The sequence below is a fragment of the Saccopteryx bilineata genome, chromosome 1 (assembly GCF_036850765.1).
Source record: "Saccopteryx bilineata isolate mSacBil1 chromosome 1, mSacBil1_pri_phased_curated, whole genome shotgun sequence".
In the NCBI taxonomy this organism is placed as follows: domain Eukaryota; kingdom Metazoa; phylum Chordata; class Mammalia; order Chiroptera; family Emballonuridae; genus Saccopteryx; species Saccopteryx bilineata.
The window spans coordinates 92,087,967-92,110,265 of NC_089490.1; the positions used below are offsets into that span (position 1 = coordinate 92,087,967).

At 46.0% G+C, this 22,299-nt stretch overlaps 1 pseudogene; it reads left to right on the forward strand.

Moving 5' to 3' along the window:
- The first annotated feature begins 16,832 nt into the window (after positions 1-16,832).
- Positions 16,833-21,732, forward strand: LOC136319261 (large ribosomal subunit protein eL18 pseudogene; annotated as a pseudogene).
- The last annotated feature ends 567 nt before the right edge of the window (positions 21,733-22,299 follow it).

Consider the following 22,299-nt stretch of genomic DNA (forward strand, 5'->3'; position numbering starts at 1 on the left):
GGTACTAGATGCTAGGTAAATGTTAGGTGCTGTTGGGTTACTATTGTTATGGAGATTATTATTATTTTCTATACTTGGGGCCATTATGGGAGAGCAGGAGGCAACACAAAGAATCAGGATTGTGAAAGACCAGAGACCTAGTTGAATTTGCCACTTCTGATTGGACCTGTTCACCTTCACAAATTAGCTGTCACTCGATTTTATTTTCATTTTTTCCATTTCCAACATCCTAAAACTTGTTCTAAAGTTTTACCATCTTCATCTTGCAACTGCCTCTTAATAAGATGCTGTTTTCACTCTTGCCGCTCACATCCCAATTTCAATGCCGAAGCTCTAGGGATCCTTTTTAAGAAGTCAGACCGTGCCACTCCTTGGCTCAAGATCCTGCAACGAGTCCTCATTTCTCCAGAGAGACAGCTGTCATTCTTATGAGAACCCTCTACACCCTCCACGGTCTAGTCCCTCCTACCTCTTGGTCTGCCTATTACTCTCCCCTCCCTTGGTCCACCCCAGCCTCTCAGGCCTCCCTGCTTCTGAAACACACTGGACATGCCCCTGCCTCAGGGCCTTTGCCTTAGATATTCTCTGCCTTGCATGCTCTTCCCCGAGTTCCCAGTTAGCTAACTCTTTGCCTGCTTCATGTCTTTGCTTAAAAATTCCTTCTCAATGCAGCCTACACCAGCCACTCTTTTTAATAAAGCTATCCACTTCCCTACTCCAACCCCTTGGCTCACCTGACCCTCCTTCCCCTGCTTTACCCTTCTCCTGGGTCATCCCCTAGTATCCTAACAGGATCCCAGACAGGCCATTTGATTCTAAAACATCTCCCCTTTCAATCACCACACAATAGAGAAGGGCCCCTTTCTGTTCAGCATAAGCCCCAAATCGTAGCTTTGTCTCAGCAATAGGTTTCTGAATTAAATGCATTCAGAAACCAGGCAGGTAACAAAACTATGTGAAGGTGTTAGATGAAATGAAAGGGAGCAGCAGTAGGCCTCCCATCAGTTCCAGACTTCATCCAACTTTTTAACAGACACTGTATGTGTCAGCCCCAACGTGTGTCTGCAGGAGTCAGTCCACAGGGTGAGAATAAGCAGCACTGCTTTGCACATCACAGGTTCAGGGCTAGTCGCTCCCTATCTGGGGTCCCCATAGCGCTTGAGCTCTGAGCTCCTCATCTATGACGGCGTCGAGTAGGTTGTGAACGCACACCTGACCGAGCACAGGCACGTGTGGTGTAGAAGCACCCTGCCTTCTTAAGTGTCAGTCTGGTAAGGAAACAGACCCACACCAGTGGTGTCAATGTCACAGTTGCAGTGATAGAAGCCTGTTTAAAACCAAACAGAGGAACAAAGATAAGAGGAGTGAAAATGGTCAGCTGAAGGGCCCCAAGGAGGCGGAAACTATTGAGTCTTTAAAGATGAATGGATGACCACATGTCAAGTGGAAGCATGGAGGAACTGTGAGGGACAAGGGCAGTTCAGGCAGCATGCACTAACAAATTCATGAAGACTTGACCATCCTGGAGTTATCAGAGCATTCAGGAATACCCATATGGCCAGAACTAGGGACCTGCAGGTACAAGGGAGAGGGGACAGAAGAACAAGGGGCAAGTCTAGAGTTCTTATCTGGATACAAAATTCACCCTATGGGCTAAAGAATGAAGGGTTTTAAGATGACAAGTAGCATGACTAGGAAGGACAGGTCCAGGAGGGTTTCAACAGGTAGATGGGAGATAACGTGCTTTTGGAGTTTTTGTTGTTGTTGTTGGGAAAGGCAGTACCAAAGAACAGATATGAGAGATGAAAAGCACATGGAACCTCAAGGACTTGCTAACTGATTGGGTCCAGAAGGGGAGAAGTCATCTATCCATTGCATTTATCAACAAAGAGGTCAGTGGTGACTTTGCCAGGACAGTGACAGTCAATAGAGGAGGAGGACCCCGACGGTAGAGATTGAATGGTGACATGGGAAGAAGTGGGGACACCAAGAGTAGACAATTCTTTTGAGCTACTTGGCTCTGAAGGTGGGAGACAGAGTGACAGGAGAGAAATGAATGGCCGATGGAGAGTTTCTTACTATGGAAGACAATGGCGCAGGCTCTCTGTCCTGGAAGGAGCCAGCCCCCACAAGAGAGACAAGGTGTGGATGGAGAGACAGAGCAGTGTCTGGGTCGGAAGGGAAGGCATGAGATTAACGGCCTTGATGGACAGGGTCCACCACGGTAAAGAGACAACCGCTGCCTCTGAGACTGGGAGACAGGAGCAGGAACTAATCCATAACAACAGGATTAGTTCTTAAAGTGTGCATGCATGTCTGTGTGTCTGTGGACACAATTGCATGTGTACAAAAGGACTTGAGTGTTCTCACAAATGTGCTGCCACTCTGGTCTGGAGTGCTGAAGAGCATTATAGTAGGTGCTTCTGTGGCTGTGCATGTGGCTGGATATAAGCAAATTGGCAAGAGTATGAGTCATTTTTGTGTGCCAGTGTGTGGAGTTAGAGAGGCAGCAAGTGCGTGTGAGCAACCCCTTGAGCTCTGAGTGTGTTTGATGGTGTGTAATAGAGTGACAGTTTGGTGTTTGGGCATGTGTGTGTGTTGTATGTAGGCTTCTGTGGAGAAGAGCCCACAGATGCATGAGTTTTGAGTGAGTATGAACAGGTGAGTAGGTATATTTCTGAGTGTGTATATCTGTGCGATGATACACATGTGGATCTGTGAATATGGAGCATTGTGAGAGTGTGTATATGGTTGTGAGTGTGTGCACATGGCCATGTACCAGAGCATACGCAGTGGCCCGAGAGTCCTTCTGCAGACTAGCTAAAAATGTCTCTATGCTCTCCTTCATGCTCAACATGGGTTTCAAATTTCCTTCTGGCCATCTTCTTCTATGTCGACAGTCGCTGAGAGCTTAGGCTGCACCTGGTTTTACTAGGCACCATAGCACAGGGACGTTGTGAACACCCTGCAGGTGTGTAAATCTGAAAGTGAGAGAAAAAGTGTGCATCAGAGGGCACACGAGAACTGTGAACTGTGCCGCGTGTCTGTGCTCGAGTCTGCACATAAGTTGAATGGGAGAGCCGACGTGGCTTCTTTCAGCGAGTATCTGTAGAGCAAACTGTGTGTGGCAAGCTTCATGCCAGGTTCTAGGAAAGGGTGGCAAACAGATAAGCCAATTCCTGCTCTCCTAAAGCTTATGTCCTAGTGAGGGTGACAGACCCTAAATTAGTAAACTGGTATTGAGCATGTCAATACTGAGAAGAAAGATAAAGCAAGTGAGGGGGATGGAAAGCAGAGAAAGGCATTGTTTTCTAGAAGATGGCCCAGGAAGGCCTCTCCGGGGAGGTTGCGCCCGAGCAGGGGCTGGTTTGGGGTGATGGAGCAAACCACGGGGTTGCTGGGAAGTGTCCCCGACAAGGGAGCACATGGCATACCTGACAGGAGCAGGGAGGCCAGTGCGGCAGGAGCAGGTGGTGTGAGGAGAGAGAGGGAGGCGAGGGAACGAGAAGCAGGTCAGGGGTCATGGCACACCTGGCTGTACCGGCCATGGTCAGGACTGGGGACCTCACTCTGAAGGCTCTGCAGGAAGTCAGGGGAATTTTATCAGATGAAGGCCGTGAACTGACACACATTTTATAAAGACTGCTCCATCTGCTCTGTGGAGATTAGACTCTAAGGCAACAAATATGGAAGCAGGGAGAGCGATCAGGAGGCTACCACCAGGGTTCGGCTGCAATGGACGGCGAGAAGTGGCCAGGTTACAGACACATTTGGAAGGTGGGTCAGACAGGACTTGAGGATGCATTGGAAGGCAGAGTGAGGTACAGAAAGGCATCAGGGGGGCTCCAGAGTTTCTGGCTTAAGTGACTAGAAGGAGGAAAGTACCGTTTACAGAGATGGGGATAATACAGACCGTGTGGGCTTGGGGGTAGACTCAAGACTAAGCGATGGGACGTGCCGAGTTGGAGATTCCCGCTGGTTGCTGAGTGGGGATGTTGACTACACACTGCACATATGAGTATGCGGCTCTGCGATGGGACTAGAAACCTAAGCGTGAACAGCCTACCGATGGTATGCACAGCTTTGAGATGGAGAGAAACCATGGAGAGAGCGCTCGGAGTCCTATCCTGGGGTGGGAGGGGCCCCGCATGCAGAGTTTAGGAGGCAACAGGAGATTCCACGAAGGAAACCCAGAAGAGCATCCAGAAGGCAGCAGGAAAGCCTTGAGACTTTGCTGTCCTAGGACCCAGGTGAAGACAGTATTTCAGTGAAGGGTGAACTATCCGCTGATCAACAATTTAGGTGAAGACTGAGCCTTGGCTGACCACAGGATTCGGCCACGTGGAAGTTCTCAGTGACTGTGACTTGAACAGCTTCCACACAGGGGTGGGGGTGGCAGGTGGCTGGAGCAGGTTTAAGGATGCAGCATGCTTGTTGGTGGGCTTGGGGACAGACTCATCCCAACCGATGACAGCAAGAGCCCTAAGGTGTCAAGAGAAGGAGAGGTGTCCTTCAGTCGCTTTCACAAAATGCAAGTCTGATCATGTTCCTCCTTTAAAATCCATCAATGACACCCTTTATCTTCAAGAAGATAAATTCAAAGTCATTTCACATGACATAAAAAAAACCAGTATGATTTTACCTCAGTCTGCTGTGGGGTCTCATTTCTTTACCTGCCTGTTGCCCCCCACCCCACCCCTGAAGCTTTCCCAGGAGCAGAAATTGAGATTCAGTTTCCTCCCGCCTTGCAGTTTGTGCACTTTCATTTCATTTCTTCCTCGGTGCCTTGCTCTGCAGGTGCTAAATAAATGATTGAATTTTAAAAGACGTCACCAGGACCAGAAGAGAGGACCCTATGTTGCCTTTGGTGCAGGGGTGTCTAACCCCTTCTCACCGGAACTCCTGAGTCCTGCGGAGTTTTTTGAATTTGGCTTCCTGCCCCCACAGCCAGCTCAGGTGCCCTTTGATTTACTTGTTTTTCATCTCCTGGCTCCTCAAAGCTGCTGCCTCCTTCCTCCCTCACTCCCAGGGGGCCCCAATCAGTTGGGCACGAAACACCAAGCGGAAAAGGAGGCTTTTCCTGGCAGGCAAAGTGGATGAATACCTCTTCAGCTCAGGCTGCGCCATCCTCTCTTCTATCTCCCTGAGACTGTGATCAATTTATAATAAGTACTAAAAAAATGTTTGCTATCATTGTACTGGTAGACCTTTTATTGTTATAAACTCAGTATTTTTAAATAAAACATGCATCTTACTTCTTGCAGGGCAATGGTATCTATGTGCTTGGTAATATACAGAGAAGATTCTTTCTAATATATTCTAATTTATAATAAAATAAACCTACAGCCCTACATTTTTTAGAGGTTGTTTAGACCTGTGACACTACAATCATCTTGTAGCTCAGCAAGGCACCTGCCCCTACTGCAACTTCAGGAATTAATACCCAGCCTAGAACCAGCAGGCTCAGGTTCCAGGTATTTGCTGTTTGACCCTTGTCCACCATCCTCCTATTCTGAGACCCAGTCTCCTCCTTTATGAACTGAAGAGAGCACAATCCATCTCCGAGTTTGGCTGCAAGGATTAGATTAGATGGAGAAGCACCAAGACCTGGCCCCTGGCACTGAAGATACAGGTGACAAAGTCCAGCTGAGCCTGAAGCTCCCCAATGACAGATAATGTCTTTGTTACCTTCTGAGAAGGGTCAACTGAGGACAGCATCTTTATCTGAGGACTTTAGGAGAGGAAGTAGCAGTATTAGAAACCAATGGCCCATGACTGTCTTCTTTGCTGGATACAGAACTATTTGCCTTACAGAGGAATTTAGTGCTGAATCTGCTACACACAGTCCACTTTTATCAGTGCCTGTGAAAAGGAGGGGCATGTGAAGGTCAGAAGCAAGGTGACTTCCAAAGCTGGGACTGTCCTTGAGACACCAGCACCCTTCTGACTGCCTTCCCCACCTCTATTTCTCTTATCTGTCTCACCTGTCCTCGGAGGTGGATTATGTCTCCCCTGACAGGTCCCGGGGATGGGATTTTCTCAGAGCAGGGAAGAATCTCTATTAGAGAGAGGCAGCTGCTTATCTCTCCACTGTCACAGCTGCCACCACCCTCTCCATGCCATTTCTTCCTTATCACCCCCTAGATCTTCCAGATCTCCAGCTCATCACATTTCTCTTCATTTCTTTTCTTTCTTCCTCCCTCACCCACATCTCTCGGGTTTGCTTTGCAAGAGTAAAAGAAAATGAGTTTTCTGTTTTAAGACCTGATGTAACCTCTTCTTTCTTTTCAAGGAAGCTTAGCTCCTTTTGCCTAACTTCCAGCCTGATGTCCTGATGGTGCGTTTGGATGCCAGGGCTGGAAAGTGCTGGATTCTAACCAGGCACTCATTGCACAGCTTTGGACAAGCCAAGCTACTAGGCCTCTTAAACGTCCCAGTTTCCTCTTCTGAAAATCCTCTCTTCCAGGGAAAAGTAAACCAGGAGAGATATTTAAGGGACCTAGCACAGTGCCTCGAATGGATTAATCAACATATTTCCTCTCCTTTGCCTTCCTTTGGTTTTCTCCACTCCATTGGTAATTCTTTGATTTCTAGAAAGATTATAGAGCTTATCCACAAATAGTTGGGAGTCACAATAACTCACAACTCAGAGCAGGAAAAGAGATGAATCTAGTTCTTGTTGATATTGAGAAATAGGACTCTAGGTTAGGTTACTGAGTATCTGCCATATATTAAGTCATCTTTATACTACTTTCCTATATCTGAATTCACTTAACATCTTCCCAGAAGTCCTGGGAAACAGGTACGCTTGTCATTGGTTAGAGGTTGCAGACGTTGCCCGAAGTCACTGTCATGAAAAAGGCAGAACTTGAATCTGGCCCCCTGTATCTTTTTTGACGAAGGTGAATGACTCCTCTTTCCACAATCTCATGCTGCCTCTCTCATTTGAAGGTGAGCTGGTGCATCTGCCTGGCCCACTCGGGGAGACAGAAACCATTCCAGGTATTTAAAACAGAGGAAACATAACATAGGGAATCAGGTAACAGGTGATGGAAGAGCTGAAAGGCCATATAGGTTTCCATCAGTAAAGAGCTGCTGCCCCCTCCTAGCACTTCAGGATCATGGAGAAATGATGGTGCTACCAGAGCCCAGAACTGGAGAGCCTCCAGTGGGAACCACGTGGAGACTCCTGTGCAGGAGGTGAATCCAGAAGAGATGGTGCTGGAGCTGGAGATGCTTCCATAAGCCCAAAGAAAGAGGGAGAGAAACACCCCAGGACTCTCTGTATTCTACCAGGGCCTCCCATTAGCTGAAACTACTTGGGAGCCAAGGAGCAAAGAATTCTGGGAAGTGTAGTTCCTTATGGTGAGAAGCTGAACAGGAGATGACCTTAGAGTGGATTGTTGAGAACAAGCAAGCCAAAGGTCAGCTAAGGTAGCAGTGATGGGACAAAAGGAGAGCTTAAAAGAGGGTTCAATTAACATGACACCCATGAGCTTAAAGACAGGTAGAAAGGAGAGCTGTTTGACAAAGGAAGGAGAGCTCACTTCCATTTGAGGCAGTTCTGAGTTCATGGGGTTTGACTGAGCACCTAAGATTAGCTGTTTTTTCGGGGAGATGAAGAGGAAGCACACACCAGGAGAAGGAAACAGCCAAGAGCAGGTGTTGTAATAAGAAACCACCTGTGCCTGCAGGTAAACTGGGCAGAGTACTTGAAGAAAAGTCTGTTATGAATACTGGTGGCTCATTGCAGGAGTGTGAGGAAGATAGAGCAGGTCAGAGCTGGGAAGGCCATTTTCAAGGCTGTTGTAAGTTATGGCACAGACTGGATCCCCTTATATTCATGGTAGCTTGGAATGGAAAGGCTTGGAAAACCTTGAGAAGACCGTCCCAGGTCCCAGTACCTCCCAGGAGGAGGGGGTGCTATGGGCCCCAGACCCCCTCTTCCGTCCGAGAGCTGGATGTCTGCAACTAGAGCTCTCCTGTGCAGCCTGGGGGCTTCAGGTGCATCCAGTGGGGGCACACTACAGAGAGCAACATTTCCATTTACCCTTCAAAGCCAGAGGTGATGAGGACTCTGTTAGAGAGCAAATGTATTGTATATTTGTTTGAGGCTGGCAGCACAGGGGTGGAGAGAGAGCCACTGCAGTCCCTTTTATTTCTTTTGGATTCCATTTGTCCTTCCAGGTCTAGGTCTGTCCTTCTCTGTACAACAGGCCGACTATCTCCCTGGGCAACCTTCCACCCCGTCTTCTCTGGGTTCAGCCAATGGGAGGCACCACCTGGAGTCCCTTAAGGGTTCTCCCAACCCCAATCCAAGCCCCCATAAACAATCTTTTCATTAAACTTTGCCAGCAAACCCTTTGAGCATGCCATTTGTTTCCTGCTGGACCACAGTGGATCCAGTGTCCAGAGGACATTGCACAGAACCTCTGCCCACAGGAGATCAGAGAAAACTTCGATGTCAGCAGTCAGAAGGGCCTCGGACATCATTTGGGCTAGCTCTGCTGTCCTGCAGCTGAGGGGGCCGAAGCCCATAGGACAGCTAAGCTGTGGCTGGGTGAGGAAAGACTGTTAGCCCACAGTGCTTTCCACAACATTACACCAATTTCTTTGCTATCAGTAAAAACATTTTTTTTTGTCTGTATTCAATTACCTCTTGTAAAACCAAAAACAAAAATTGTGTCATCATCACAGAACAACCTTACATAACACGGAGATTCAATAAGCTGTTATTAAGCACAACATTCACAGAAGATAACAGTAATTTAGGTGATCCCGTATAGCCTTGTTTATGCTGATGTTCAGTGTGTTTATAGAATCAAAGATTTCCTTTCCATATCCCATGCCTGTTTAGTCAGCCTTTCTTGTCGGTGAAATTTAAAAGAGCATCCTACATTATAAATCGTCACCATTTAGCAGGGACACAATGGCAGGATTTTGATGATCTCCTGTGCCTGTCAGCAGTCAGCAGCTCTAGTTCTTGAGGAGGATTCAGCAGATTTCTCTCTCATCTTTTATGAAATGAGCATCTTTCATGGTCTGTCTGGTTCCTAAGAGCTTCCGGAACTGCTGTCTTACCTGCAGGGAAGGCTAAGTGCATAGGCTGGGCCTGTGTCTAGCCACACCTTATCAGACCAAGGGGTGGGGCACACCTGACTCAGGTCAGCCGACCAGGTTCTCCCCCTTGAAGGGATTTGCTAATAGGAGGGGGAAGACTGCTGGGGTGGGAGGAGCAGAGGGAGGCAGAGGGTACAGAATCATGTGGCCACAAGACTCCAGAGCTGCAGGTGACCATAATCCACCAGGAGGACTGGCAACAGCGACATCAGCCCTGCAGAGCCAGATTGGTTATACGGACTCTGTTACCAACAGTTGCCACCAGGACTTGACCACCTTCCTGCCCTGGGAGCCTGGACCATGTTCTGTGTCAGAACACTTTCTACTTTCATTTTGCTTAAAGCATAAGTTGGTTCCGGCTTTTTAAAAAAAAACAAAAACCCAAAACGTGCCCTTCCTGTTCACATACCCTAAAGAAGTTCCAATCAACTGTGAAGAGCGGGAGCTTCCTCGCGAGACAAACTCAGATGTCCCGAAAACGGACTGGGAACCATCCTGTGGGTCATGGCACCTGTGATGAGCTAGGTTTCCTCAGGGCTGACCTCCATGAGTTCAAGCGGAAAAAAACAATGTCACCCAGATATTTTTTTATCAAAAGAGTTTTTTTTTATTTTCTTATTTGTTTACATTTTACAATAAGGATGGAGACCCAGGGAGGATAGGTACTTCCTGCAAGCTGCATCATTCAGTTCCCAGAAAACAGAGGAGGTTAGTACCGTCACTTCCCCTACCCTTGGCTGATGAGAATTAGAGAGTGAGAGAGAAGGAAGCTATAACAATACGCGTGTGTGCTAGAGGCAAAACTGGGAGGCAGGACACTGTGCAGAAGACGCTCCTTCATTGACAGGCCATCTGCCTTGATAATTCGCTCAGTTTCTCCCTCACTCACTTCCCTAGGATTGTGATATCACACCTGCCAGGACTTCTGCCAGAGGCAGAGCCCTTAGTGTCTGGCTAGCCAGTGGCTCTCCAGTTTCACTGTGGCCCACGCCTCCCGGAGGGCTTATAAAAGCACAGACCACTGGGCTCCCTCATCTGGGCATCGGATTCACAAGGGCTGGGGTGGAGACTGAGATTTACATTTCTAACAAGCTTCCAGGTAACACTGAAGCTGCTGGTCCGGGGAGCACAGTTGGAAAACCTGCTCCAACCCTTTCATTGGATAGAGAAGACACTGCTGAGGTTCAGAAGATGCCAACAACCTCCCCAAGGTCACACACTGAGTAAAGGAAACTTACGGCCCAGACCTGCAGTCCCCTGGACCCTGTATTTAATTTCTCTCTGTCCAGCTGTTGGTCAAATGTTTGCAAATATGATGTATATGTTTGCTCACTTATAGTTTGCATTGGGTGTGGGGGACAGGCTGTAAGCTGGCAAGGTCCTTATAGCCTAAGGCTTAGTTTTAAGACTAAGCCTTTTCCATTTTTTAAATACTAAGATCTTTTTAACATCCTTCTAATACTAAGATCTTCTCAAAACTAAGCTTTTCCCCATACCCTTGACTGTTGCATGATGTGAGGTGGTGCACTCTTATGAGGAATCCCATTTATGCCTCAGATAAGTGGCTTTGTATCAGAGACTTCCTTAACTGTATATTGGTTTAAAGGCTTTAATTTCTACATTATACAATAAGACAGACCAGGGGCTCTTGCTCAGATCCTGCCATCAGTATTGCAGAAGAGAGGCCAAGATGGTGGAGTGCTGAAGGAGAAAACAGTTTGTGCAGAGTTTATGCAGAGAGAAAGAGATGGGGAACAAAGGTGAATAAGGCTGGTGGGGCCTTTGATTCTAGGAATACTCGGATGAGTCAGTGGTTTTGGGAGCCGTGAATGGAAAGGGAAGTATTTTCTGCTGTGTGTATTTCTTGCCCGCCAGGTGCGAGCTAGGATTAAAGGTAATAGCCCACCAGTTCTTGGCTCTGTTGTTTCATTACTGTCTGTCCGAATCCAATGCGAACCTGCACGGGCCAGGCATCTGTGATGATGGTGGCCGTCCGTGGCTACTGGCATTGCATCAGCTCATATGCCTTTTAAGGTGATCATGAAGGTAAAAATAGATCTAGCAGGCAATTTTTTTCAATTCCCTCTGGGAAAGGATGATTCAATTTAGAGGGAGAATAAAAGCTAACTCTGGGGACCGTGTGCTCTTTCTCTGTTCCATGATGCTCTCTCTTGGGGACGAGAGCACTGAGGAAGGGACTCGAACCTCTGAGCAGTAGAAACATTCTCAAGTTCGTGTCCCCACCCAAATTAAAAAGCTTGGCCACTTACCAAGAGTGATTTGGCTAATTTATTAATCTCTCTGACCTTTTCATCCATGAGAAAGGAGTAATAGCTCTCTCTTAGAGTGGCAGTGAGCAAAAAATAATTGTAAAAAGAATATACAACCGAACCCCTGGAAGTGAGGGGGATTTCAGGAACTGTTCTCCCTTCACTTATTTTTCAAAAACAGAATAAAAATAGCCACAGACAGCTACAAGAATAATAGATGAGAATCAGAATAGAGTGTAAGACGTAGAGATCATCTAGTTCAACCCAAGCATTTTGTAGATAGGGAGGCGAACGCATGAATAATGCAAGCTGGGTCGAGCAGAGAAATTCTCAAGGATGAGGTTGCACATTTCCCTCTGAAGTCTTTTTTTTTTTTGTCTTCCTAGACTAGAGAGTATTTACATTTGCAGTGGCCCTGCAGGAAGGGTGAAAATCTGATCAAATAAATCCCAGGTATCATTAGACCGTCTATAAAAAAAAAAAATCTTGTAAACTGAAAAATCGAAGAAGATAACTTACATTTCTGAGCATCTTTTATGTGTCAAGCTCTACACCAGACCCTTCACTTATTTTATCCTAACCACAACCCTATGGGGAGGATATTACTTCTCTGGTTTGCAAATGTAGGAGGAAAATGAAGTCCAGCGAGAGAGAGGGAGAGAGAGTGGTTGGTTACAGAGCACAAGAGAGAGTAAATGGTAGAGGCAGGATCTGAATCAGGTCTAATTCCATAGCTCCTGCTCTTGTGTGTTCACCATTCTCTTGCTCATAGATGAGGATCAAGGCTTCTTCCTTGTGGTGATGTACAAACACTGTCTTTGTGTGTATACAGTGATGCCTGGCTCTACCAAGACTACTTACCCATCTGGCACCTAAACAAAGGTGTCCTTTACATGAAAACTCCACACTCGGCAAATGTTAGGACCATTAAGTATCAAAGGCAGGTCTCCTGTAGGGCTCTGAGAATGGGTTATCTCATGACAAACAGCATGGAGACATACCAGGAGCCATGACTTCCATCCGTAGCCGTTACCTGTCCCCTAGATGTTGAACTCCATTAGGCTGTATACACAGAAGGGATTGCAGACCAGCAAATCAACAGAAGCTCATTGGAGCTGAGCACTAAGCAGAAAAGTCAATTACAGAGAAACAGCCAGAGCACCTGGGAGTATCTCCTTCCCTCCGTTATCAGACCTTAACAGAACTAGAGGGAATTGTGGTCACATTGAAGAGCTGTTACATGACAAGGAAACAGGCTCTTTACATTTATTCCATTTTAACCCTGAGGGAGAGAAAGAGGGCCAGGAGATGGAAGTTACTGGGGGGTCAGACTTGGCTTGACACACAAAGGAATTTTTTATTCACCAGAAGGGTGTAAAGATGGAAAGAGTAGCTTTAGGAGGTAGAGGTCCCTGTCACTGGAAGTGTATAAACAGAGCTTGCCAGAGTGTTTCCAGGAGATGTTGGTAATAACGCTCAAACAACAAATAAATTGTTGAAATATTATAAATTCTTTCTTGTACAACTGGCACAAGGTTCCGATAGCATTATTGCTGAGAAAGCGGGGGGTGTCCAAATCCAAGCTCCATCCCTCCCCGTGACTTCTTGCCTTTGAAGTTCTCAGGGAAAATACTCACAAGGAACAATGGCAAATGAGAGACAAATGAAGAGTTTAGGATTGATTGGGCCAAAAAGATTGTTTTTCTTTCAACTCAAAACAAAACAGAAAATCTGGTGTCACTAGATTCCAGCAAGAGCCTCACCCCCACACCCACTAGAATTCCCACCTTCTCTCAAGGCCCAACGGATCTTAAAATCCCAAGTTCTCTGGCTCGCTGCACTGGTCAGGAAAACAACATGATGACATGCTTGTCAGATATGCAGGCAGGGAAAGAGGAAGAGGAGCTCACAGTAGCTGGATATTATACTGTAGCTCGGCTTCCAGCCCAGCTGCGTGGAGGAACAGGGAAGAAAGAACTGTGTGCAGTGTTTTGGTGCAAGGTAGCATGGTGCACTGCAAATGTGATACAAGTGTAGTCTGAACTGTGACCCATCAGGTGGGTAATTCCCCTGTCCTTGTGGAGAACTGGCAGGGGAGAGGAAAGAAAATTTCCCTCTTGCCCTGAACCTTCTCCGTCTGGCATTAGATGGATGCATGAGGCTACAGACTGGCCAACGAACAGAAGCTGCAGTCAGCCGGACTTCCAAGTCACTTTTAGGAAGAAGTTTTCAATGGAGCTCCTTCTAAATGGGATAGGCTGCCCGGTCCAGCTCATAGCAGGCACACTTTACATATTCCAGAAAAAACTGGTATAGGGCGTGTTACGGGCAAGAGCTGAGCAATTGTTTGTTGAGTAGGGGCTGAGTACTTCACCACATAGACCAGATGACACTACAGAAACTTTCAGAGCAGCTTCTTTTATGAAATTGGTCATTATACAATGAAGGTCTAATCATTGCTTTTCAAAATACCCTGTAGCATGTGCACTTCAGCATGAAATAAACGTATATTATTCTAGCCCACTGAGCTATTGGGGATCTTTTGTTATGGCATCACACAACCTATCCTGACTGATACAAACTACTTTATCACCTCTACTGTGACCACACAAGTCTAAGCCTCCTTCAGTTTTAGAAGTAAACATACCACAGCCTTTCTGTTCCTATTTCTTTCGACTGCAGTTTATTTTCAGCATAGGAGCCAAAGGCATCCTTTAGAGACATCAGTGGAATCATGCCATCCCTCTACTCCAAACCTTCCAATGGCTCCTCTACTCAAAACAGGACAGCATCCTCACACAATTGTTCACATGGTTCTAAGTGACCTTCTAGGGTCATTTCTGCCACTCCCACTCCCAGTACCCTTATCTTTCAGACCTCATAACCTCTTCTTCTACACCACTCACTAACCCTCAGTTACACTAACCTCCCTGCTGTTCCACAGACATGCTAAATACAGTCATGCCTCTTAACCTGTGCAGTTGCTGTTCCTACTGCCTCGTTTCTCTTCCCTCAGATATCCCCATGGCTGCTCCATCATTTACTCTGGTTAGTACAATGTTTCTCTGACCCACTATTTACCTTTGAGCACTCCTTCTCTTGCTACTGTTTTTGTTTTTCTCCAGAATGTATATTAACGTCTGACATACTGGACATTCTCTTTATATTCACCATGTATCTCCTCCATCTACAATGTGAGCTTCATGAGGACAAGGGCTTTGTCTCCCTGTGCCTCAATATGTACCCAGCAATGGATCAATAAATCTTTGCTCAGTGAATGAACAAGTAAAATTTTTTTTTGTATTTTTCTAAAGTTGGAAACGGGGAGGCAGTCAGACAGACTCCCACATGTGCCTGACCGGGATCCACCTGGCATGCCCACCAGGGGGCGATGTTCCACCCATCTGGGGCATTGCTCCGTTGCGACCAGAGCCATTCTAGCGCCTGAGGCAAGGCCATGGAGCCATCCTCAGCGCTCGGGCCAACTTTGCTCCAATGGAGCCTCTGCTGCGGGAGGGGAAGAGAGAGACAGAGAGGAAGAAGAGGGGAGGGGTGGAGAAGCAGATGGGCGCTTCTCCTGTGTGCCCTGGCCGGGAATCAAACCTGGGACTTCTGCACTCCAGGCCGACGCTCTACTACTGAGCCAACCGGCCAGGGCCTCAAGTGAACTTTTTTTAATAATTAGAAAGAATATATCAAAACCAAAAGGGGACAGAGAAGAAATTACTCCTTTAAAAAAGCAACTTATCAGTGGCAGAAACAAATACTCAGATATACACGTCTCAAATCAGAACTGTACCAATGAGTGCTGTGATTCAGCAAGTTTCTCTGATACATTAAGCTTCCCATGGTGAATTCAACTGATAGTTGAAACCAAGTTACCGGTCGGTTTCTCACTTAAAAATAAAATTTCCTTAAAAAAACTGTCCTTGTTTTGCTGGTAACAATTTTTTTAAAAAATCAACGAAGAGACGTTGAAGTTTTTTTAAAAAAATCACCACACTATGTTTTTGTAAAACTTTATAGTATTCAAAGCTCTTTTGTATTTTTTTGGCCTTTGGCAACCTCATTGGGTTGAGGAACCTTGCTCATCCCTGTGTCCACGCTAGGGAAACAAAGGCTCATCAAGGCGAAGTGACTCGCCCAGGGTCCCAGGAGAACGGACGTGGCCCAGCCGGAATCCTCACGGGGGCTCTGGCACCAGGGTCAGCGATCGTATTTACACTCCAGGTCACCTCACTTTATTTAAGCTGATGTATGAAATAAAATCACACAAGTGAGAATTCTTTGCCAATGGTATAAAGCCTAGGACATGTGCTTTTTGTTGTTATTTTTCTTACAGCTACTACCACCGTCTGCATGACTTATTTTGAAAACTGTGACACAATTGAGAAGTAAGGGGTTTGAACACAAGCGTCTCCCCAGGTCTTTTCCAGCCTCCATTGTCAGGGATTTATTTTGCTTTAGATCCTCTGACATTACTAAATGGGCCTGGGCAGGTCCTTCCAGAAAGGATCAAAGAAAAGGCTGTTATGGAGGAGAGACTAACATGAGAAAGTTCAGCACCTCATAAAAGGTTATTATTGCAGAGCAGGGGAAGCCCGCCAACAAAACACCATGCTTGAGGGTTTTCAATGAAAGTGTCTTTTCAATCATAGCTTTAATGGAAACTACTAATGAATCAGGGCACCTGGTAAGGCAGACAGAGCAGCTCTAAAAGGGGTTGGGTCTTGAGTGGAACGCAGAGGCTGAGCTGAGAGAGTCACACAGAATGAGGAAGGGTGGTTTGATAGTGCTGCAAGCCGCAGGCGTCTTCACTACTTATCCATTCATTTACACAGGTGCTTACTGAATGACTACTGTGTACCAGGTCCTGCCTTGGAGATAATTCACCTTATAGTGACAATCCAAAGTAAGGACGCTAATAGGAGATAAGGTAGTCAAAAAAGATTTGGTGATAGCTCATTGACTTAAATACTCAGATCCTCCCTCAAATAGTAAATATTTGGAAGGAGCTTCACAGGGGGCCAGATGCCCGGGTGAATGGAAAATGACACACCTGTTGATGGGGATATGCCCTGTGTTAGTTTGCTAGGACTGCAGTAACTATTGTAGTTACCACTGGCTGAGTGCTTAAATGATAGAAATGCATTGTCTCTCCATTCTGGAGACGAGGTGGCCAGGATCAAAGTGGTAGTAGGGCTGGTTTCTTCTGACTCAGGCTTCTTCTGTGCTTGGCCTTTAGGTGACTTTCTCCTCCCTGTATTTTTTCACATTGTCTTCCCTCTATGTACCTCTCTGGGTCCAAATTTCCCCTTTTTATGAGGACACCAATCATACCAGATTAGGTCCTATCCTGATGGCCTCATTTTAACTGAATACTTCTATAAAGACTAGATTGCCACATATAGTCACATTCGGAGGTATGGGGGGGGAGGCGGCATGGATGACTCAACCCCTTCTCAGGCAAAACTGGCCATGATTGGGGTAGACAATGAGGTAGTTTAATGCAGTTCAACTAAGATTTAGTACAAGTATATCATATCAATCCATCAGGCATTAAATATATTCAGAGATGACTGGGAAATGGCCCTGCCCAACGTGGTCATTAAATTCATGTCCTAATCTTGTTTAGGGAGCTCTTAACCAGAGGTCTGGATTTCTGCTAGGCATTAGGTATATAAATATAAATTATAAGTGGCCTAGTTCTCCAGGAAATATATAGAAATAATTATTACATAATGAGAAAGTACAGCAACTTTCAAGACTGAAACACCAGGGAAAATATCACTTTGGAGGTGACACTGGAACTAAATCTTGAAGGAAGAATAGGAGTTATCTAAATGTGACTGAGGTTTCCATCCCCCATATTAGTATTATTCTCTAAGGAAGAAGAGCCAATAGAATGTGTGTGTGTATATATAAATGGATAGATGAATGGGTGGATGGATAGGTGGAAGAATGGATAGATAGATGAGTGGGTGGGTGGATGGGTGGATGGGTAGATGGGTGGATGGGTGAATGGATGGATGGATGGATGGGTAGATGCATGGATGAATGTATAGATGAATGCATGGGTGGATGGGTGCATGGATGGATGGATGGGTGGATGGATGGATGGGTGGATGGATGAATGCATGCATGGATGAATGCATGAATGGATGAATGCATGGATGGGTGAATGCATGGGTGGGTGGATGGATGAATGCATGAATGGATGAATGCATGGATGGATGAATGCATGGATGGATGAATGCATGGATGGGTGAATGCATGGATGGGTGGATGGATGAATGCATGGATGGATGAATGCATGGATGGGTGTGTGGATGGATGGGAGGGTGGGTGGATGAATGGATTTGTGGATGGATCCAAGGATAGGTGGATGGATCCATGGATGGGTAGATGGATGCATGAATGGACAGATAAATAAACAAAGAGGTCAAATCTATCTATTCAATCCATCCATGAAGAGATCAAAACTCACATGATTGTTGAATCCACAATATTGGCAAGTCCACAATATTGGCAGGTCCACAATCTGCAGTATAGGCTAGAAGGCTGGAAGCTTAGGAAGAGCTGATGTTGCAGCTTGAATCCAAATATAGATTATAAGGAGCACTCTTTCTTCTTTGAGGGAAGTCAATTGTCTTTCTCTTACATTGATTGGATGAGGCCCACATGATGAAAAGGCACCAGCTTTACTCAGAGTGTACTAACTTCAATGTTAAACTCACTTAAAAAATACTTCTACAGTAACATCTAGACTAGTGTTTGACCAAATATCTGGGCACTGTGGCCTAGACAAGTTGAGGCATAAAATTAATCATACTCTTGTACCCTATGTACTAAGACACAGAATAGAGTAACATACCCCGGCACCTGGTGGTGCCATAGGCCAGCTCACCAGTGACCTGGGTGTTGAGGGAAGGATTCCCCACATAGTGGCTGGTCAGCTGGTGTGTGACGATTGTTAGCCAGATAAGGTCTCCATACCCAGGGTGATGGTCCTTTCCTGGGCTTCCCAGATGTTCCATGTGTAACATCTGAGGGCAAAGGGCACTGCTGCTCTAGGTAATGAGACCAGCCTGGGGAGACACCCCTTGGGCTACAGAGCCGGGCTGGTTTTCTAGTCCAGGACGGATCCTGGACACCCCCATGTTGCCCTCACAGTAGATCTGTCTCCCTACTGGCCTTTCACTCTCTCTATCCCTACCAATATTAAGATCTTCCCAGGGGGGAAAAATCCCACATCCAATTCATTCAGTTTCTTTGCAGCAGCCAAAACTACCTGACATTAAATTGGTGGTTTTTTTCTGTCTCCTTCACTAGAATGTAAAGACCCTGAGGGCAGACCTGCAATTGTTTTATTTACTGTAGTTTCTATAGCATCTAGAAGAGTTTCTGACACATAATAGGCACTCAATCAATAATTATGGGAAGAAAGAAGGCAGGAAATGTGGAAGGGAGGAAAGGATAATCTTTAGACACTGATCCTTCCCTCCCAGTGGGTTCTTCAGGGTCGCACTGACCTAAACCTCTCTCTTCCTTTGTGACTTCCTGGTTCATTAGCAAATGATCACAGACCTGGGTAATGTAACACTAATGCTTAGCAGTTGTGTCCTACCTGCCTAGCCTCATTCTGAGGGCTTCATAGTAAATCCTCACAACAGTCCCAGGAGGTTGAAACTCTAACCATCTCCATTTACAAAGGAAAGGAGGTTCAGAGAGATGATTGAACTTGCAAAGGTTGCAGGACTGGAATGTGGGGAGAGCTTGGATTTGAGTTTAGGTTGTGTGACTGCAATGTCTTATTTTAACCATTTTATTACACACACACACACACACACTCCTGTTAAATGTAAAGCAGGTGGCTTTGTAGAAACATCCCTGCCTCCCTGGTTAGCTGACTCCACAAAGGTTAACTAACAGAAGGACTTGGTACAGCTCTGAAAACCTACAAAGCATTTCTCAGTGGGTTACTGGGTCACACCTCCCTCCATGTTCACTGGCCATCTATACTGCCTCGTCTACCAAGACAGGAAAGAGCAGTCCACACACACACGTGATTATGGTATGAATTGTACTGACGCAGCGGAAGAATCTCAGTACTCCCAGTTCTTGTATCGCTGAGTCACTTACTTTGGTCTTATCTCTTAATAACATTTATTTTTAAAGTAGTATTATTCCTACCCTGTGGCCTATATTTGGCAAGCTGCATATATACTTAAGAGAAAAAAAATGATTTAACAGATTTTTACACATTATTCACAGAGACTGAAACAGGGCTGAGCGCATAGAATGTAATGTTAGAGAATTAAAGGATTGCCCTGTGACTTGTTTGGGCACTTTTATCAATTCTGTTTGCCAAGCTGTTGGAATTGGTGAACTTACGCTGAGTGGCTGAACCACTTCCCCCACTCATGCGCTATATACTGCACCTGCAATTAGCCAACATTTCCCATTTCCTCCAAAAACCAAACTAAAAATTCCCTAACACAACATTCAAATACTCTCCCGGGCAGGCTCATCTTGTTCTTCCCGCCATGTGAGTCACTGATTTTGCATATTTTCCTAACGCTGCACGCACCATCACCACTTCGTACTTTTGCTTATATTATCCCCATCGCCCATTTTTCCAATGGCTAGATTACTCCTAGTTATCCTTCCAAGCCCAGTTCAAAAATCACTCTCTCCAATTAGTATATACAGACGACCCTGGGGTTGGTTATTCCACTCTGTACTCTCGTAATTGCTGGTGCATAAGGTAATGAGAACACACCATATACTGCATTTTGGTTTTAAAAGAGAAGCATAATTTTTTAAAGGATCTTTGTAGCTCTGCTATCTAAGGCAGGAGCTGGCAGGAGCCTTCTGTGAATGATTGTGCTCTTCCTGTATCCTTTCAAAACAACAACAACCACAACAAGGTGGTAAAGAATGGCACATACAGTGGTAGAGCATCGGCCTGGCGTGCAGGAGTCCCAGGTTCGATTCCCGACCAGGGCACACAGGAGAAGCATCCATCTGCTTCTCCACCCTTCCTCCTCTCCTTCCTCTCTGTCTCTCTCTTCCCCTCCCGCAGCCAAGGCTCCATTGGAGCAAAGTTGGCCCGGGCACTGAGGATGGCTCCATGGCCTCTGCCTCAGGCGCTAGAATGGCTCTGGTTGTGACAGAGCAATGCCCCAGATGGGCAGAGCATCGCCCCCTGGTGGGCATGCTGGTGGATCCCGGTCGGGCGCATGCGGGAGTCTGTCTGACTGCCTCCCCGTTTCCAACTTCAGAAAGATAGAAGAAAAAAAAAAAAAAGAATGGCACATAGATAACTCTAGTAATATTCAGTAAGCAGAACCACCTGGATGGTGTGGCTAGGTAGCCACCCGGCGCAATGAACTTCTGAGTGACAGACAGGCACAAAACATAGCAGACATTTTGAACAGGTTATAAATTCGAAAAACCTGGGCTAGAAATGCACTTAACTCCTTGAACTCCACTAGGTTGGATTATAAGCCCTCAAAAGTGTTTTATTGCTAAGCTAAATAGACCAATTTTTTAAAAAACAGGTTTTTACAGTATCTTTTTAAATACTTGTTTTTCTTGATAATGGCAGTTCCCACTATTTGCACAAGTTTGAATAATCTAATATTGTAAAAAATAAATAAAAAAGTCTCTTTCCGGATGTGGTGGAGCAGAAGGCGCCATAACAGGAGTCGACATCCGACACAACAAAGACCGAAAGGTTCGGCGCAAGGAACCCAAGAGCCAGGACATCTACCTAAGGCTGTTGGTTAAGCTATACAGATTTCTGGCCAGATGAACCAACTCGACCTTCAACCAAGTGGTGCTGAAGAGGTTGTTCATGAGTCGCTCCAACCGGCCACCTCTGTCCCTTTCTCAGATGATTCGGAAGATGAAGCTTCCTGGCCGGGAGGGCAAAACCGCTGTGGTTGTAGGGACTATAACCGATGACGTGCGTATCCAGGAGGTGCCCAAACTGAAGGTGTGTGCCCTTCGAGTCACCAGCCGCGCCCGAAGCCGCATCCTCAAGGCTGGGGGCAAGATCCTCACATTTGACCAGCTGGCCCTGGACTCCCCCAAGGGCTGTGGCACTGTCTTGCTTTCCGGTCCTTGCAAGGGCCGAGAGGTGTACAGGCATTTCGGCAAGGCTCCAGGAACCCCTCACAGCCACACCAAACCCTACGTAAGGTCCAAGGGCCGGAAGTTCCAGCGGGCAAGAGGCCGACGGGCCAGCCGTGGCTACAAAAACTAACCCCAGATCCTATCTTATTAAAAAGATTTTGGAGGCTGACAAAAAAAAAAAAAAAAAGAAAATGAAAACAAACCATGCAATACCACATTCCCCCTAAAAACTCACCATATGGACTACTTTTTCTAGTCCTTTACCCTATTAGCAAATTATATTGAAAATTAGTGACAAGATTTAATGAAAGTGAAAATTAAAGTAATCTCTTCACTTAATATCATATTTTGAGCTACTGTTCATGCCCTTAAATATTATTTGAAAGCATGAGTTTCAGGACAGTGCTATTCGCTTACATTTATTTAGCTGTCCTCCTCTTCTTGTGTATTTAGGTCATCCCCTTGTCCTTTTCCTTCCAGAAGCAACGCTGTGGTTCACATGTGAGATAAAGTTTTCTCTGTACAAGGTTGCGTGAAGTAGTAGGATGATGTGTTAGGGTTTCAACTCTCATGCCCAGAGACTGTGTGCGTATAAATTTATGGATTATGTTTTATTGTCCAGACCAGTTTAGAAGAACCAAGACCCACAAACAAGAGTGATTCTGGTCATGGCCACTCCCTTGCCTGCCTGACAAGCTCCTCAGGTGATGGGGTTGTATGAATGAATATGTGGGAGGGGCCTTGGTCCTGAGAGGAGGGGCTCTGGTTC